Source organism: Lactuca virosa, chromosome 3 (assembly GCF_052849685.1).
Source record: "Lactuca virosa cultivar CGN04683 chromosome 3, Lactuca_virosa_CGN04683_v6, whole genome shotgun sequence".
Lineage (NCBI taxonomy): Eukaryota > Viridiplantae > Streptophyta > Magnoliopsida > Asterales > Asteraceae > Lactuca > Lactuca virosa.
The window spans coordinates 82663915-82681693 of NC_136428.1; the positions used below are offsets into that span (position 1 = coordinate 82663915).

Consider the following 17779-nt stretch of genomic DNA (forward strand, 5'->3'; position numbering starts at 1 on the left):
GTTCCATCCCCAGTACGGGACCATTTTAGGAGACAAGACGAATCTTCGTCTAGTATGTCGTCTAGTGGTCGCTCTCATGGTAGAGGTGGGCGCAGCGGAAAACCCAACCTAGAGGAGGTGTTGAAACGACTACATGCACTGGAGCAACATGTGTTTACGAACCGAGAACCTACAGAGGTGTTTGTTGAAGAAGTGAATAATGAAGATCTATGGAATAACATAAGTTTTGAGGAGCCTGCAGTATTCCAAACAAAATTTGATGAACGGGTTAGTTACACGCTTCATTATTTTTTTTAATTTATTAACATATATTAATATTTGTGTTCATATTTTATATTTGCAAATTTAGGTTGTAGAAGATGAAGTGATGAATAAAAATAATACAAATGAATATATTTTTGGTGATATTGAAGACGACAAGGTTATTATAGATATTACATTTACGATTTTAATAATTTATTTTTAATGTTTCTTTCGTTAATAACTATAATGTGTTAATTTTAATGTAGGAGTTGGAGGAGAGGAATGAGAATGCGGGTTGTAGTAGGAACAAATTTGATGATGATGTGTTTGATGTAAATGATAATGAAGCTAAAGAGGTTGTTATACTTACATTTATTTTAATATTTATTTAGTAGATTGAAACATGTTTTAATTAGAGATTTTTGCTTATTAATTTAGGTGTCGGAGGAAGATGAAATACAAATTACGGGAAATGTAGATTATTATGATGCTTATGGTTTTGATGGCAAAGAAGTTACACCCGATAAACCGAGGGCTCGAAATCCATCAAAGTATTTGTGCCCTCCGTACACCGAGGTATTCGTTTAATTTAAAAAGTTATATCGTAATAATAGAATTTTTTTATATGAATTATTTGAAAGATAGAGATGTAAACATTTCAATATTGTTTTAGCTGCACACAACACCGAAACAAAAAAGAAGAGCAAAAAAGAAGGTTGATATGAAATCAAGGAAGCCCCGTTCCTCCTCCAGCATTTGCTGTTGCTCACGACTTCTCCGTGTTGCGCCTGCAACCGCGGTGAGGTTGTGATCAAGAATTATTTATTTCATTCATATGACGTGCATGATCGTTTGTTTAATTTGGTGTTAGATAGAGAATTTTGGAGCGCCTTGTTTGGGCATATACACGACGGATGGTTGGAGTCAGCGGTAAAATAATACTTAATTTATTTTTTGAAAAGTATTTTCTTTTTTAGTTATTAACAAAAGTGTCATAATTTTGTGCAGCATATCACCCTTTGGTATAGAATACTGATGGATAGACGTTTTGATAGCGTCCGACATACAATAATGTCAGCAAATTTTTTTGTTTGCCATGCTGTGGAGGAAGGGTAGGATTGGAGGGCGCTTATGGCTGGTATTGCTAAATACCCCAACTTCATGGTTGCTTTGTGGGATGTCGATACGGCAAACTAAATTTTATTTTTTTAAAATATTATCGTTATTGTCGTTATGTTTTGGTATTCTTATTTCTAAACAAAATTTATTTCTTTTTTATCCTTATACAGGTCCTATTACCGATTCATTCAGCCCCTAATCACTGGTTATTTAGGGAACTTTGATTGGCGAATATGGAAGTCCATATTTATGAGAGTCTCGGTAGAGTGGCTTATGAAAATTTCAAGCGTGATGGAACCTTTACCAAATTTGAGGCTCGAGTGACAAATTATTTAGACAAGATTAACTATTGGGCCCGGAGGAACATCCCAAGGATTCCATTGAATATGCAATTCATATTCGAAACAAATGTTCCCCAACAAAGTAGCCATTTGGGAGATTGCGGTGTATTTTGTTTGTATGTTTATGGAACAATTAGTTTCAGGCCAACCAATACGTGAACTTATTGACCCAAGGAACGCAGCTTTAGAGTTTCGCCAACGGATGGCAAAAATTTATTGGGGGTCGAGTCTTGGTCCTATGTAGTTGGATCTTATATTTGTATATGTAATTGTATGTTGGATTTAATGACCTAGTAATAACTTAAATACTTACAACATAAGAACGACACCACCATTTGTTTTAAAGTAACAAGTACAATGCTCTAAACATAACAACAAATACAACAATTTATTGATGTAACAAATACTAAAAAGCTTACAACTTGTAAATAATAATTGCCAAAAACAACACCCAACTACAAACCAAGGCTATCTTTAACTGCTTATTTTCTGATTGAAAGAGCTTGTTAGTGTTAGCTATTTTAGCTATTATGATAGATGATTGGTCCTTCTCTTCATCAACCCAACTGATAAACCCGCATTTTGGTCCCTGTAAATTTAAACATTGTCAATAAAAATTGTTGCTATATAATGATTAGAGTGTAAATATGAATGAGGTTAAGAACATGATACCAAATATGGGCAAGCGTAAAATAATCTTCCTGGGTTTTTAGTTGTACCCGAAATCCTAATGATACGTTCACCTCCGCAATTACAGTATGCCATTCGCCTTTTTTAGTCTATCTAATATGAATTAATTTCACATATAAATTTAATGGAGTTACATTACACCCATTTATAGAAGAAATTTTATTACAAACAAGTATCTTTGACTATGAAATGAACTGGTTTGACTACGAATTTAAAAAGTTGAACTATGAACTGCATACAAGTACATCGTCTTGTCTTGTCGGTCAGTGATGTTTGACTATGAAATGAACTGGTTTGACTACGAATTTAAAAAGTTGAACTATGAACTGCATACAAGTACATTGTCTTGTCTTGTCGGTCAGTGATGTTTGACTATGAAATGAACTGGTTTGACTACGAATTTAAAAAGTTGAACTATGAAATATGAACTGTAGAGAAACACCAATTTGTATATAATTAAAATTGTATTTGTGTGATGATTATAATACACTTTCATTGCTTGTGAAAATGAGTACTTACACCGAAAGAAGCTTTACTCAGCTACCAATGTTCTTGCATAATCTACAAAGAACAAATCCTAATACCTTCACAGCCATCAAGAAAATGGATACCAACCGCTTTCAATTCTGTTTTGTGGCTTTAGGTTGCGTGGTATAACATAATAGTTTTATTGACTTAATTAACATTTCTTGCTAATGTATCTCGTGTACTCTTTACTTATCAGTAATTTATGTTTGTTTTTTTATGCAGATTCGTACCTTTCTTAGGTGCATGATACCGTTCATATATGTGGGTTATTTACCCCTTCTTGGGAGCTATTTGACAACAATGTACTTCGCAGTGGCTTTAGATGGAAATCATGAACCCCTACTCTTAGCAATTGGTTTGGGAACCTTAGAGTGTAAAGAATCATGGAGATGGTTCATGATGAGGTTAAAAGATTGTTTAGGTGAGGATACAGATGTTGGTTTTATAAGCAACCTATGTGATAAAATAGACTTTGGTGTTCAGAGTGCCTACTCGGATTCGTATCATGGATATTGTCCTAAAGATATAGCTCGAAAAATACGTGAGTCTGTCGGACATAACGATACAGAAGTTGAATCGTTGTTTTGGAAGTCATGCAATGCATATAGTGTTCATGATTTTTACTTGTGTCTGGAAAGGTTGCAAAGTGCATGTAGGAAACCACCTTTCTGCACCTTGCTTAGGAGTCCAATTTACTGGCTTGACGATATAGCAACTTCAAAATGGACACGAGCATTTTTCCCAAAAGTACGTTACAATGTTAAATCGATTGACGTTCCTGAAATTTTGCAAATTATATCCACACGTGAGTTTCCTATAACAACGATAATTGAGTTAATCAATACGTCGATACAATCAAAGTATGGTGAACGGGCTGAAGTGGCGGGTAAGGGAGATTGTTATACTTAGTTTTTTTCTTGTGTTATTATTTTTCTAAAATTATCAAATTTTCCAAGGAGGTTGTCTGGTGGGTTGACCCCTTATGTTGAGAGTAAGGTTCAAAAACGTGTCAACAAGTCTTATAATTGGATGGCAAGACGTTTGTATGGGGATACATTTGAAGTCGATGACAATTTTGCCACCACCAACGTACAACTTGAACGAAGGGTATGTAGTTGTGGGAAATGGCAAAAAAGCGGTATACCATGTGGCCACGCTATAGCATGTCTAAGAACCCGTACGTCTGAAGCCATTCACGAAATGGTTGATTACAAGTTCACTAATTTTGTGTATCGACTTGCATATGGATCTGAGTTGGTGAATACTATACCATCACATGTGCTTTGGGAAATACCAAATGAAACGATGGTCCTGTTACCTCCCTCAATGCAATAGTTATTCATTTACCCTGTTTATAGTTTATGTCGTATTATGTATTAGTTATTTATGTACCCCGTTTTTATTTTACGTCGTGTTATGTATTAGTTATTCATGTACCTCGTTTATATTTTATGTTGTATTATGTATTAGTTATTTATTTTATGTCGTATTATGTATTAGCGATTGAGGAAACAACATACATTAAAAGTAAGAGACATTTATTAAATAGTAACAAAACACACATACAACAACAAACAACTTAACTAACGAAAAACAATTAACTTAACGAACATGCATATTAAAAATGAGGGACATTCTTTAAAAGATTCCATGCATCTAAGTGGGTAAACTCGCTACCATCATATTCAAAACGGTATAGTTCCAAAGTCACCTGTCGTAGAATGTCTTCATCCGTATTTTCATGTTCATTATCCAACTCGTTATAAATACGTTGAAATTGTTTCACCTTTATTTTCAAATCCAGAAACTTCGCTTTGACATCTCTTCTTCTTCGATATTGAGTACGCCCCATTAAATGGTGAAACAAATGACAGACACGACACCAAAATGATCCAGCGCGAACTTGTGGGGGACCCGATGGAAAATCCTCCTCTACAGTTATAATCCAAGCTTGAACCAAAGCGACCTCCTCTTCGTTCCTCCATATATGTGGTACAGGTGAGTCCATAATTGCAAGGGGGAAGTAATACGATACAATTAAAATGGATATTAACAACTATTTATAGCGACTCCTTATTTTCCCGGTGCAATGGCTTGTCAACTCAAGTAGCAGTGTATTGTGTTGTCATTCGACGGGGATGACTTGTCAACTCGAACAGTGATCTGTTGTGTTATAAGTATAGTACACTGCGTTCGTCAGTTAAGTTTGACTATGAATTGCAGACACATTAGAAGATTGGACTGCGATATTGTGTATAAACTACTATAAATTGACATTAAGTTAAATAAATAGTTTACTAAACAACCAATACAACTGTTCAAATATTGTTTTTGAGATTTTACTCTCTTTGTTTCAATCAAAATGAGTTCTATATCATAGAGAAATGAAGAGTTCTTGGTTCTTACACGTGCTTATATTCATGTGTACGAGACAAGCAAGTTGAACGATCCAATGTTTTGGAGCCGTTTATCCAATATTTTCAACGCTGAAAACAAAATGACTACAAGAAACGATCGTGACGAACTAGACATCTTAGCAAGATGGTATGAAATGAAAACTGAAGTTCTATTATTCAACGATCTTTATACCAACATTGACGGCACCCGTTTAAATGCTATTGAGGAGGTCATCTTGGAAGCTGCTAAGGAGGAATACAAGTCATTAAGTGACGGGTTGGAATTCCAGTTTGAAGCCCCTTGGAATATTTTGAAATATATCCCGTTTGTTTAAAATCTATTTCAGTTTATTATGTGAGTACTAGGTTATTTTCATGTATTTCGTATGTATTGGATGCATCTCCTATGTTTAATTTCAATTAATAAATGCCCATTGCATTAGTTTTCACAATACATTAGAATACATTACTAACAAGAATTCCATGAACCATTACAAACATTACAACAATTACATGAAAAACAACGACATACTACAAACAAAGCATTAAAATAAAAAACAAGTCCATGGGTTATTATTAACGGAAATTAGAGCGGTCTACATGAAATACTGATTATTTTTTACAACCTTCCAAACTTCCTCATATTCGAAGTCTCTGCCGTCACGCTCACAGATGTAAAAATCTGTAACAACTTCCAAGAACTCTTCTTCGTCCCGACAACGAAGTTTGGTACTTTTCGCATAATTACACGCTCGATTGAACCATGTCACTTCTTCCTTTACATCCATCCATTTAGTAACAACATCTGATTGTTCTCGTTGTTGTCCTTCTCCCATCTCATGGTTGAACAAAGCTGTTATGCGAGTCCATTCATCACCTACTAGGCAATGCGGTGGAGCAAGTAACGATACACCATCCTTAACACTTAGCCAGCATCGTGTAAGAACCAACACCTCGTTTGTCGTCCATGGCCTTTCAGAATTGGAACCAGGTACTTCATTCGAAGAACTTGCTGCATTCGACGACATTTCTAAATATGGGAGTTCGTTTCGTTTAGGTGATTTGGGTGTTTGGTTTTTAGATCTTAAACATCTATTTATATAAATAAATACAGGACTATGAATTACAACTTTGACTACGAAATGGTTGCATTTGGACTATGATTTTCAGCTTTCTGCAGTGACTTATCATGTCAAACAGTCATTTATGTCTTGTCACTTAAGAGTTTGACTACGATTTGCAGGTCACTGCAGTGACTTGTCCTTAATGTCTAGTCATTTCAAAGTTGGACTATGAATTAGAACTCTGACTACGAAATGGTAGCATTTAGACTAGTATGTATAAATACCACTTATAGCACCAGTTTATTATAATGTCGACTTTATTATGAGTTCCTCACACAAATTCGAAGTTTGCTCATGCAACGAAGTAGATTGTTACTATTGTGATTTAGTCGACCCTTTTTTACACCCTCTTCAGCCGGGCCATATATGTCAGATGAAAATTTTGAAGAATTGAAGAAGGCTGAAGAACAACAAGAAGAGGACAAAGAGTCATCCCGACTTCTCACTCAATGTGGTAATGATATTGCATCGGAATGCAAACAAGCTCAAGAATGGATAGACCTCAATAAAAACAAAATCAAAGAGCATGAAGATTGGATAAAAAAGACTAAGAAGGCAATCAAAACGACTAAAAAATGGCTTGCTGAGAAGGACGAGCAGTTGATACACATTATGGTGCAAAAGGATCGTTTGGAAGACAAAATGAGAATTAGGGATGACTATATAACAATGGAGAAAGAGAAGTACCCATTGCAGTTCCCTGAGTTTAAAAATTAGTTACAAAATTGTTGTAATATTATCATGATACAGATTAGGTTGCAAAAGGATCGTTTGTTGTTTTCTTTAAATAACATGTTGTAATTGTTATAATCTGCAAACTAAATTTTATAATATAAAAGCTTCATTAATTGTTATAATCTACAAACTAAACTAAATTATGAAAGCATAGCAATGTCTTGTAAGATTTAATAAAAAAATTACAAAACATAATAAGTTAACAACTCTTCATTTCAAGGTTATTTTATATCAAAATCAGCGTCATAGGTTTGTGAGCAACTCGCTGAACCACCAATATTAAATTCCATTTCTACAGTAGAAATTATGTGACGTGCTCCACTACCGGACGCCCTTCCAGTACAATTGTTTCTCGTGTGTCCTAGTTGACCACATGTAGAACACTCTTTTCTAATTGGACCCTCGCCTTGGGATGGAATGCGGTCTGTGTTTCTTGGCCTGCCTGGCTGACGTTTATCCATTATAGGTGGCTTAACAATCATCAAATCATCGGGGATATCCCATTCGGATGGCTTTGGCAAAGGATTTATTGATTCCTCATACGTTTTCCTCAATGTTTCGGTAAAGTAAGCATTTAATGCATACCTCGAGCAGTCTTGGTAATTGTTCACTGTTAAACATCTTATGACATGACCACAAGGTATCCCATCAAGTTGCCAATGCCTACATGTACATGTCATATGTTGGAAATCAACAATCACCTTTTATGCCCCCTTTTTGACCTCGCATTTCGTATTTGAGATCATGCGAACATCCCACTTAGTAAAAGTTTTTTTGTTTTCTTTTACAATTTCATTGGCCCAAGGGGTAAGTATTGTTGTTGCTTCCGCTAAAAAAACAGGCAAAATGAGGAAGTTAAGATCAATAACATTAAATTCATAAAACATTAATATTAAAATTTTACTTAATACCTGCAAAGTTACGTCTTTGAAACCACCATTGTTGCATTGTTGCACGAAAAAAATCGATCAACATAAGTATTGGCACCTTACGTGGGTGTCTTGATAATGCATTTATAGACTCCGCACTGTTGGACGACATAAGATTGTATCGGTTCCCTTTAAAATGTGCCCTTGACCAAGTTTCTGGATTTATACTTTTTAAGTACTCCCATACTGGTTGTTTTGTCTTTTTCATAACATCCATGGCAGCGTCAAAAGCATCAACTGTGTACGCGCTACAAGCTTCCCAAAAAATTCCTTTAACTGTGTTACTCTTCCCGAATCTCGATACTATGTTGAAATACAAATGGACACCACATATTCCATGATGAGCGTGAAAAAAAATGTTGGTAACAGATGTTGCTATAGATGGAGACCTATCAGATATAATTGTAAGCTCCTGCATATTTCCTATGCAATCACGTAGTTTTTGAAAAAACCATGTCCAAGAATCGGTACACTCATTTTTGCATATACCATATGCAACCGGTAATATTTGGTTTTGTCCGTCCTTAGTAACTGCAAGTAACATGGTACCTTTGAACTCGCCCTTTAGGTGGGCTCCATCTACTACTAGGGCCGGTTTACAATATTTGACAAAAGCGCGTACCTACAATACATTGTATATCTATTCAAATACACCAAAATAAAAATGAAAAATTTAATATAATATTATAATACTAACCGAGCAACCGAGTGCGATGTACAAAAACTCAAAGCGATCATCACCATTTGTTTTAATATGTGTCACCGTACCCGGATTATGTTTGACCAAATTGTGACAATACGCCGGAAGTTTGGTAAAAGAATCCACTTTCGTACCCCTTAACAACAACAATGCATATTGCTTCGCACGCCATGCCTGATAGTATGAGATATTGATATTCAATTGAGCATTCATATCATTAATAATATCTTTTCCCCGATAAACTCTACTATAGTCTTCAGGAAAAACATCAACAAGATATTCACCCAAAACATATTTGTTTGCTTGTCGATGATTAGGTTGCAAAATTGTTGAAGAACATGTGTGTACATCAACAAATTTATTCACTTGGAAAAGTCCATCAGAATTTTTAATTGCTTTTGCTTTTAGTAACCAAGAACAATTTTTCGAAACACACACAGCTTCATACCTTGATTTGGTGGATCTACTTGTCCTCGTCTGAAAACCTTCTCGAAGACATTTTTTTACCAATACACCGCTTTAAAAGTTCTTTGTTCTTAAATATACTCTCACATTCAATCTTTTGAAGATTCATGTCTACCATCTGTGTTGGGATATCTTCATTAATATCAACTGGGCACGCTGGTACGGGGGGCATACCGTAAAAAAGGTTATCGGGAAACTTAGCTTTAACTTCATCACCCAACTCATCTCTATCTAAATTGCTTTGTAGGTCGGTTATATCCAAACGTACATCAGCAACATCAACATAATCCCCGTAAACATGCTTTTTTTCATTATTTTTACTCGAATTTTTTTTCTTTTTAGTTTTATCTACTACATGCCTATTCATAACTTTAACTTCTTGTTCGGCAACATCATCACAACGACCACCCACATCATTAAGATATGTACCAACATCATCATCACCAACATACTTGTAATTCTCAGCATCCACATAGTTAATAGGTGAATAACTAACATTAACATTTTCAGCAACACTGTGAAACTGAGGTACACTAGGAGTATTGAAAGTACCTATCGGATCGTTGCTCCCTTTATAGCTGCATAAATTACCAACCGGCTGATTTCCACTGTGACCACCCTCATTAACCTCATCTATGTCACACCCCAAAACCGGAACGGCGGAAACGTTCTGGGGTGGAGGACTTCATGTCAAGTATCACAACATATGCAGTATAGTAATCAAAGTACAACAACCATTGCATTAATAGTAATAATTTTACATAGGTTACATTTAACAACAACATCAAAAGTAGATATAGGAAATAACATAAGCTGCAGCTTGGTACTAGGCTGACTTTGCAAAAGCTCCCGGAGTGTACCTGTCTACTGATGACCTGAGAATACAAGTTATTTTGAAAGCGAGTATCAGCATTTTAAAGCTGGTGAGTTCATAAGTATTTAATGACATTGGTATAAATACATGTTTTTCTTCAAAATAATCTCACTAGATAATGGTGATTTGAGTTTACAGAGTATTAGAATTCTTTCCAGAAAATCCTATATTTTCTAATAAAAGTAGTTTTCTACCAAGACCCAATTGTTTTATGTTTAAGGAGTAATTTCCCCCAAAGGTAACTATTATTATCAAAATATAGTTTATACTTTAAGGAATATGTGAGAAGATCACAAGCAAAAGTAATAGGGAAAATACTATTTTTCCTCAGCAGTAACGCTGCTGACTAAAAGTGAATAAAACATAGACTCCAGGTGGTATCGAATGAACCATACGCCTCAGAGAGTCTAAAGGAATGAAGTATAGACTCCAGGCGGTATTAAGTGAACAATACGCCTCGGAGAGTCTAAGTGAATGAAATACAGACTCCACGCGGTATTAAGTGAACAATACGCCTCGGAGAGTCTAAGTGAATGAAATACAAACTCCAGGCGGTATTAAGTGAACAATACGCCTCGGAGAGTCTAAGTTAACCTTTAATCCTAAGTAGGTCTTTTTAAAGGTTTAATATGATGCCTGGTGTATGACTAGGAAAATATATTATGATGGTTTCATATGTAGAAAATACCATGATAATACTTATTACCTTAAAGCCATAGATTATAAGGTAATTGTAAAGATACTCGTAACCATACTGATTGACGGATGTAAACACGATGACCTGTTGGCGTCGAAATGAATGTGACATTTGTCACCCCTTGGCTTGGTCGCCCGGGACTGTAGCTAGCAGTCAGGATGTGGGATGGTCTGTCCCGTATAGATCTATACACACAATGCCCGCTCTCCCTCCAGGAGACTCTGGTTACCACTCGACAACGATGAAATCCATGTCATGAGGATGTATCTCGTGTTTTGATTTCTTTATACCTTTCTTGTTACTATAAGTATAAGTTCTTAGAATATAGATATAACTAAGTTCTCCTTCATGAAAGTCATGGTTGGTTTCTAAACTATACCTATTATAGTTTACTCGAGAGGTTATCTAGATGCCTTTGCTACCCAAAGGTGTTGAACTGGAATAAGAGTATTAACATCTAACCAGATATACATAATATATAACTAGGATTTCAACGACACTCGGACAAATAACCGGATGCTCTAAGTCCACAACCAAACAAGGAACAAGAAATAAAGCAGGTTATCAGTCCTAAGTCCTTCAAACCCTACTTATATAACTATATCTATATAGACATGATTCTATCAAGAATATAAGTTTAAAAGACTTTGATAAAAGCTTGGTAATTTAAAAGAGATTTTGGTACTTTAAAAGATATTTGAAAACAATATTTGGAAACCTTTAGCTGGATAAAACAGTTTAACACGCAGAAATCTTTTTGCTATACAGTTATTAATCATATATGGTTGATATAATAACTTTATAATTCAACTTGTATTCCCCCCCATAAAATCTTTAAAATCATTTAAAAAGGTTGATTAAGGGGTATGAACTCACCTGAAGTGTGTGATTCGGATGAACGGGTGGTATAGGATGTTAAGTGTCAAGTGAGGACTTGAACACACACGCGGATCCTATTGAGCATGCAATGATACATTTATGTATCTAATTAGTCATTTAATAATTAATTAAGCAAGTAAAGACACTCAAATACATGAAACCACTTTGTTTCAAGTGCTAGGAGTGCTAAGGGTTGCATCTTAAGAGAGTATGGCCTCACATTGGAGTTTACTCCCCATATGGTAGCACCATATGGGTTTACGGTTCTGGGACCATTTCCCCCATGAGTTTACGGCCTTAAACTCATGGCAATGGTGTCATTGGGTGTTTTAAGGTCCTAAACCACACAAGGAAGTAAGCTAGACTCGAATCCAAGGCTTAGGAAGTGACTAGGGCTCGAAATGGCCCTTTTTTGGAATTTACGGTCCTTGGACCACTCCTTGGGAGTTTACGGTCGTAAACACATGTGTTTACGGTCGTAAACCCATGAGTTTATGGCCGTAAACTCATGGTTACCCAACCATTCTGTGTTTTGGTGTTTCTAGCTCATGCATGCATGGTTCTAGTCCTTTATACAAGCCATAGAAGGTGTTAGGGGCACCTAAACCCCACTTGAAGGTGTTTACGGTCTAAGGAGATCTCCTTGAACCGTAAACACATATGTTCTTGGGGATTTTAATGTTCTTTGAGGGTTTAACATGCATTCTAAGCAAACAACTAGTTAGGAGGAGTGTACTTACTTATGGGAAGCTTGTAGGAGTGTTTAAGGGCCAAGAATACTAGTGTGTGTTCTTGGTGTTTTGAAGAACACTTGAAGATCTAAGAAAAGATGAAGAATCCATGGATGAAATGATGTATAAACACTAGATTAAGTGTTGCATGTTCGAATCTAGGAAGGAAACACTTACATTTTGGCGGATTTGAAGAGATGGTCTTATGATAGTTGAGAGAAAACTTGGGTGTTCTTGAAATAGGAAGTGGGAAAGTGAGCCAAAAATGACTAAGTGTCATATTTATACTCTTTAGAGTTTACGGCCGTAAACTCCATGTTTGGGGCCGTAAACTCCAAACTCTTGGAGTTTTGAGACTTACGTGATGCACGACAACCTCTAAAGTATACTTCCTTTTATTTGTTCGCTTGACGAGTATAAAATAAAAACACCCAACGGACTGAAAACCGGCCAAAAACGTACTAAAATGAATTTGGATTTAATTTGATGTGCTTGACCGCGGAGTTTATACAAATGAAAATTTCGGGTTGTCACATCATCCCCCCGTTAGAGGGAATTTTGTCCCGAAATTAAAGTACAAGCACACGCGTAGATACAATTTAGCGAAGCAAAAAGATGAGGATACTTTAGCTTCATCAGATCTTCTTGCTCCCAAATGAAATCAGGTCTTCGCTTGGCGTTCCAGCGAACCTCCACTATCGGGATACGGCTTTGCTTTGTTCGCTTGACCTCTCGGTCCATGATCTCTACAGGTTCCTACACGAAGTTGGGGCTCTCATTGATTTCGGTCTCGACGAGTGGGATTACAAGAGTCACGTTGGACAAGCACTTTTTCAAGTTGAGACGTGGGATAGATTCGGATGGAAATTATGGAATCCCTAAAGTAGTCGAGGTCTGACGGAGGTTGGACCAATTCTTATCAAGAATCCCTGATGGTCCTAGGTTCTTGGGAAGATAGAATGTTTCAGTACTTGGAACATAATGTACTTCCATGGTTAGATCATCACTTGGCGTGATCGCCATTCTAAAGTTCCACAAGTTCTCTCTTACTGGAGTGTAGTCTTCCGGGTTGGTTCTTAGAAGGCTCAGGATCTATTGGCTTTCGGAGGTTTTCTGGATCATTGGAGGTATTGGCTATATACTGGCATCTATTGGTTACGTGGCATCTATCTCGACCCTGTGCAAAATGGACCTGCACTTCTGACTCTCGAGGTGTTTCTAATAGAAACTCTCAAAGTCAGCGAGATAGAGGGTTTTACCAGACGATGCTTAGAAAATTGCAACTTTTCTCATCGTCTAGTAGATGCTTTCACAGTATGATTCCTAACTAGAAAGAATCATTCTCTTACTCGCTTCGCTGTTTCATGGATAGCAGTCTCTGGTCGGGGCTAGCTTCGCCCTTAAAGATTTTCTGAAGTGATTGACTATCTCGGGAGGTGGATCTACTATCTCTTTCGGGATAGTATTCTTTGGAACACCTAGTAGTCTAACAAATCTCTAAGACTTTCACCATTCTACATCGCGTCTGCCCCCCTCCAGTTTATAGGAAGCGCATGTTCTTGTATAACCCATCGACTAACATCTAAACTGGTGTCGAGTCTACAATCTCTTTATGATCTGGGTTATAAAGCTTAACGCAACTTACCATCTACTTTATTTAAGTATTCTTGGTTGCGGAGGTAGTCATGTGGTTCTTAGCATTTTAGTATTTACTTTGGAGAATGCAGTCTATCGTCTATAGGGTGACGGTGACTTTTCTCGCATGAGGAGGCATTGTATCCTAGGCACTCCTCGTCTGTATTTGGATGGACGAAGTGCCCGAGTACCCCTTGCAACTACTCTTCCGGTGTTACTGAGTTTTCTCTATCTAGATTAAATCTAGATAGCATAGAGTTCCGTCACTCAGAACCTCTAATTTCCTCATCCATTCTTCTCAGAGTTTAACCTGTCACAACTTTAAGGTTTTTGGGCCCACTGCTGAGATGCTTAATTTGTGGGATTAAGCGTGAGTGGATGGTCGTAGTCAATGTTTTTGACTCTTACGGCTTGAGTTACTTTTCCTAACTGAGGGTGTTAGCTACTTCGTTGGCTTAACCGGGATGACCACAATTTCGAATTTGTGGTCATTTTAGTAGCTCAACCTACAGTGGTTCTCTTGACTCCAGCTCCTTTTCTATGGGATAGGATGAAGGGTCTTATTATAAGGTTCGTGGTAGACCTCATACTCGGCTCAATCACTAATACTCGGTGTATGCAAGTCGTATATAATTGAGATTGACGGGATGTTCAGATGTGTGGCCCCACCCCAAACCCACAACCAAACAAGGAACAGGGAGTAGGGAGGAAGCACACATCTTAATTTCATTGATCTAAATTATATACCACTCTAATGCATATACTCAGCAGTAGTAAGTTGATCCCATGAGTTCTTTCTCTTGATTCACGAACCCGATTGCGCGGTGCAAATGCTCTTTCTGGGGGATCTACTGAGTAGGCCTCAGGCGGTTATTGTTTTCCGGAATATCTGCAGTGCCTTTCGTTTCTGGTTTTAAAGTCTAGAGGGGTTGGTTAACAGCACGCGGTACCCCTCTCCTGGGTACTTCTGAAGGTTGGACGAGAGATACGACTAACGGTTCGCATTAGGTTTTCCTTATTAGGTTCGAAAGAACCTTTATTCGATGCACAGGATACGGTGAAAGTTCTTTTTACACAGCACTAGGAATTGTCGCATGGTTGAACCAAGTCAAGCCATAACTGACGGTAGTGTCGAAATTTACAATCATCGACACGATATGGAATGAAGATCGATAGGACTATGTGCTGTACAGGGCACACAAGTTCTTAGCGTCTCGGGTTTCATCCAGGGTATCACTATCGTGGATACTTGGACCGTCATGATTGACGCTGAACTCTAGGGGTCCTGGTGTTTTGGAATAATGTACTTTTCATGAACGGATTTCTCACGAGGCCTCTCTATAACCGCCTAGTATACACTAGTCATGTATAATTAAGATTAAAAGGACGGTTGATTGAGCGACTCCGCCCTAAATCCACAACCTAACAAGGAACAGGAAATAAGGCAGCATCACTCACTCGTGGTCTATTAATCCCAATTATACATGGCCTTAACGCATATGCTAAGTCATCATAGCTTTACCTGATGGGTTTTTAAGTGTTACAACAGTGCTGCGACTTTCACCTTAACGAGGGAGTAATTACAATTAGAATGGATTATTTTAAGTTTTCGATTAGCTACTTAAGTTTAGAGAAACGTACCAAAATTCTACCAGGTTCTTGATGTTCCCCTAGGCATTAGGGTTAAACTCCTCCTGCGTCTTTGTCATTTCCTTCCATTGGGCAGTCCCTCTTGAAGTGCCCAATTTCACCACATAGGTGGCATACTGGACTGGTCCCAAAATTGGTGGTTGATGTAATGAACTCAACTGGGGTTCTACAGAAGCGAGTGGTATGCCTCTTCATGTTGCACCTAAGACAAAAGAGTTCCCGACAGATACCATGATGATGGTAGTTACACTTGCTGCATCGGGGAAGGTTTCCTAGGTATGGTATTCTTGGTGTCGAGGTAGAAGGGTTGAGAGAGGCATTGACCACTTTAGCTCGTTGTCCTTCGGAAGGTCCTTGAGTCGAGGTACTTCCCTCCTCGTTCTCAAACTTCCTTTTCAGTGAGTTAGGTTGGAGTTCTTGGGTGGCTTTACACACCGGTGCTGGTTGCTGCCGTCAATTGCTATGATCGGGATTCCCGATAGGGCTCCTGCTAACATTTATGTTGTTAGCGTTCAGGTGAGCCATGACAGCTGCTACGGCTGCTGAAACTGCAGCTTGAAACGTAGCTTCATCGATTTGAAGAATCGGTGTCTTACCAGTAGGTTGGTTACGTTTCTTTGGAGGCATGGTTTTTCCTACACGAAAAGGAACACAAGCTGATGAGAAACGATGGTTCACCCTAGACGTATCCTTCTTTACTATGATAGGCATAAATTTTTCCCGCGCCTTGATTTATGGTTATCTGAGCGTCGACCTACATCCCTATGATGCAGTCTGGGTAACAGAGTAGGAGTAAGTGTATCGGAAAGCCATAAAATGGGTGTCGTTCCTACTAAGTTATCTTTATATTGGAGAGGTTCACTCTCCGGCTTTGAAAAGATTCGAGAGAAGTTCGGAACGAAGATCACGGAAGAAAAGGCTCATGAAAATTTATGCCTAACACTCTCAATCGAGGTTTTGTGATCCGATCTATTTATATTAATCGCGACGGGAAAGACGATTTGCCTAGCACATAGTGTGAGTAGTGTAATCACTAACTCACTAAATTGTATGATTTTATGGATTATTAGTGTGACGTTAAAGAGGTAGAAAAACTTCTCGGGTTCCATGCATTGGCTCCCTCTGTCCACCTCTTATCCCTGACTGGAACAAGCGTTGGTTTCCTTCGGGTATATATATAGGGTTCTCCGCTCTCGTAGACATATTGAATTTCTGCTCCGCCTTACTTCCGATTCTGATTCTGAGTGTCATCACTTCATAATGGATGACTGGAATCTCAGAAGTTCAGGCGAATTCCCCACCGATGTCCCTAAAAGGTATAGGCACATGGTGATTTCAATAGCCTCATCACTGTTCGTTTACTTCCTACTTGGAAATCTTTCTCAATGAACCTCTTCTGGGTCTTTATCGACTCCTCTGCTGATTACTGAAGTGGATAAGGTTTCCTAAAGGGGTTTGTGCGAGAATAGGAATGTCTAAAGAATCTTACGAGATTATTAAAGCATTTTACTGGGTGATCCATATCGAGTCCGGCTACAATTACATAGTGTACACAAATCATATATAACTTAGATCTGATAGGCCTTCGAATATGTGATACTACCCTATATCCCCATCCAAACAAGGAAAAGGAAGTAGAGCAAAACCACACATTCTTAGCCTATGAGATCCTCACTATATATAACCTTGGGAGTATACACTCTGTAATCATAGGTCTATCAATAGGGATCTCTTTCAGTTTTTACGCATGGTTATTTATGGTTCCTAAAATACCCCTATAGTATTTTAATTACATGTTTGATTCCTAACTTCTGAACATGCTTTTGGGTTTATGGCGAGTCTTTTAGTATCCTAAAATACTCCTATAGTATTTTAACTTTATGTTTGGCTCTAGCATTCCTATTTGGTAAGTTTCAGATTCATTGCAACACCACCATCACTCCCAAGCACACGTTAGTCACATCTCGAATAAATGTAGTTGATCAGGTTACATTTATTCCAGCTTACGATTACATAACTGCCCAGGTTTGACGGTAATGCTCA

General features: G+C 37.6%; 1 long non-coding RNA gene across 1 annotated transcript; it reads left to right on the forward strand.

Annotated features, from left to right (window-relative positions):
* The first annotated feature begins 225 nt into the window (after window positions 1-225).
* LOC145163156 (uncharacterized) lies at window positions 226-713 on the forward strand. The gene is made up of 3 exons (XR_013739610.1): window positions 226-267; window positions 510-599; window positions 682-713. It is a non-coding gene; the product is annotated as an uncharacterized LOC145163156 (long non-coding RNA).
* Window positions 714-17779: the final 17066 nt, after the last annotated feature.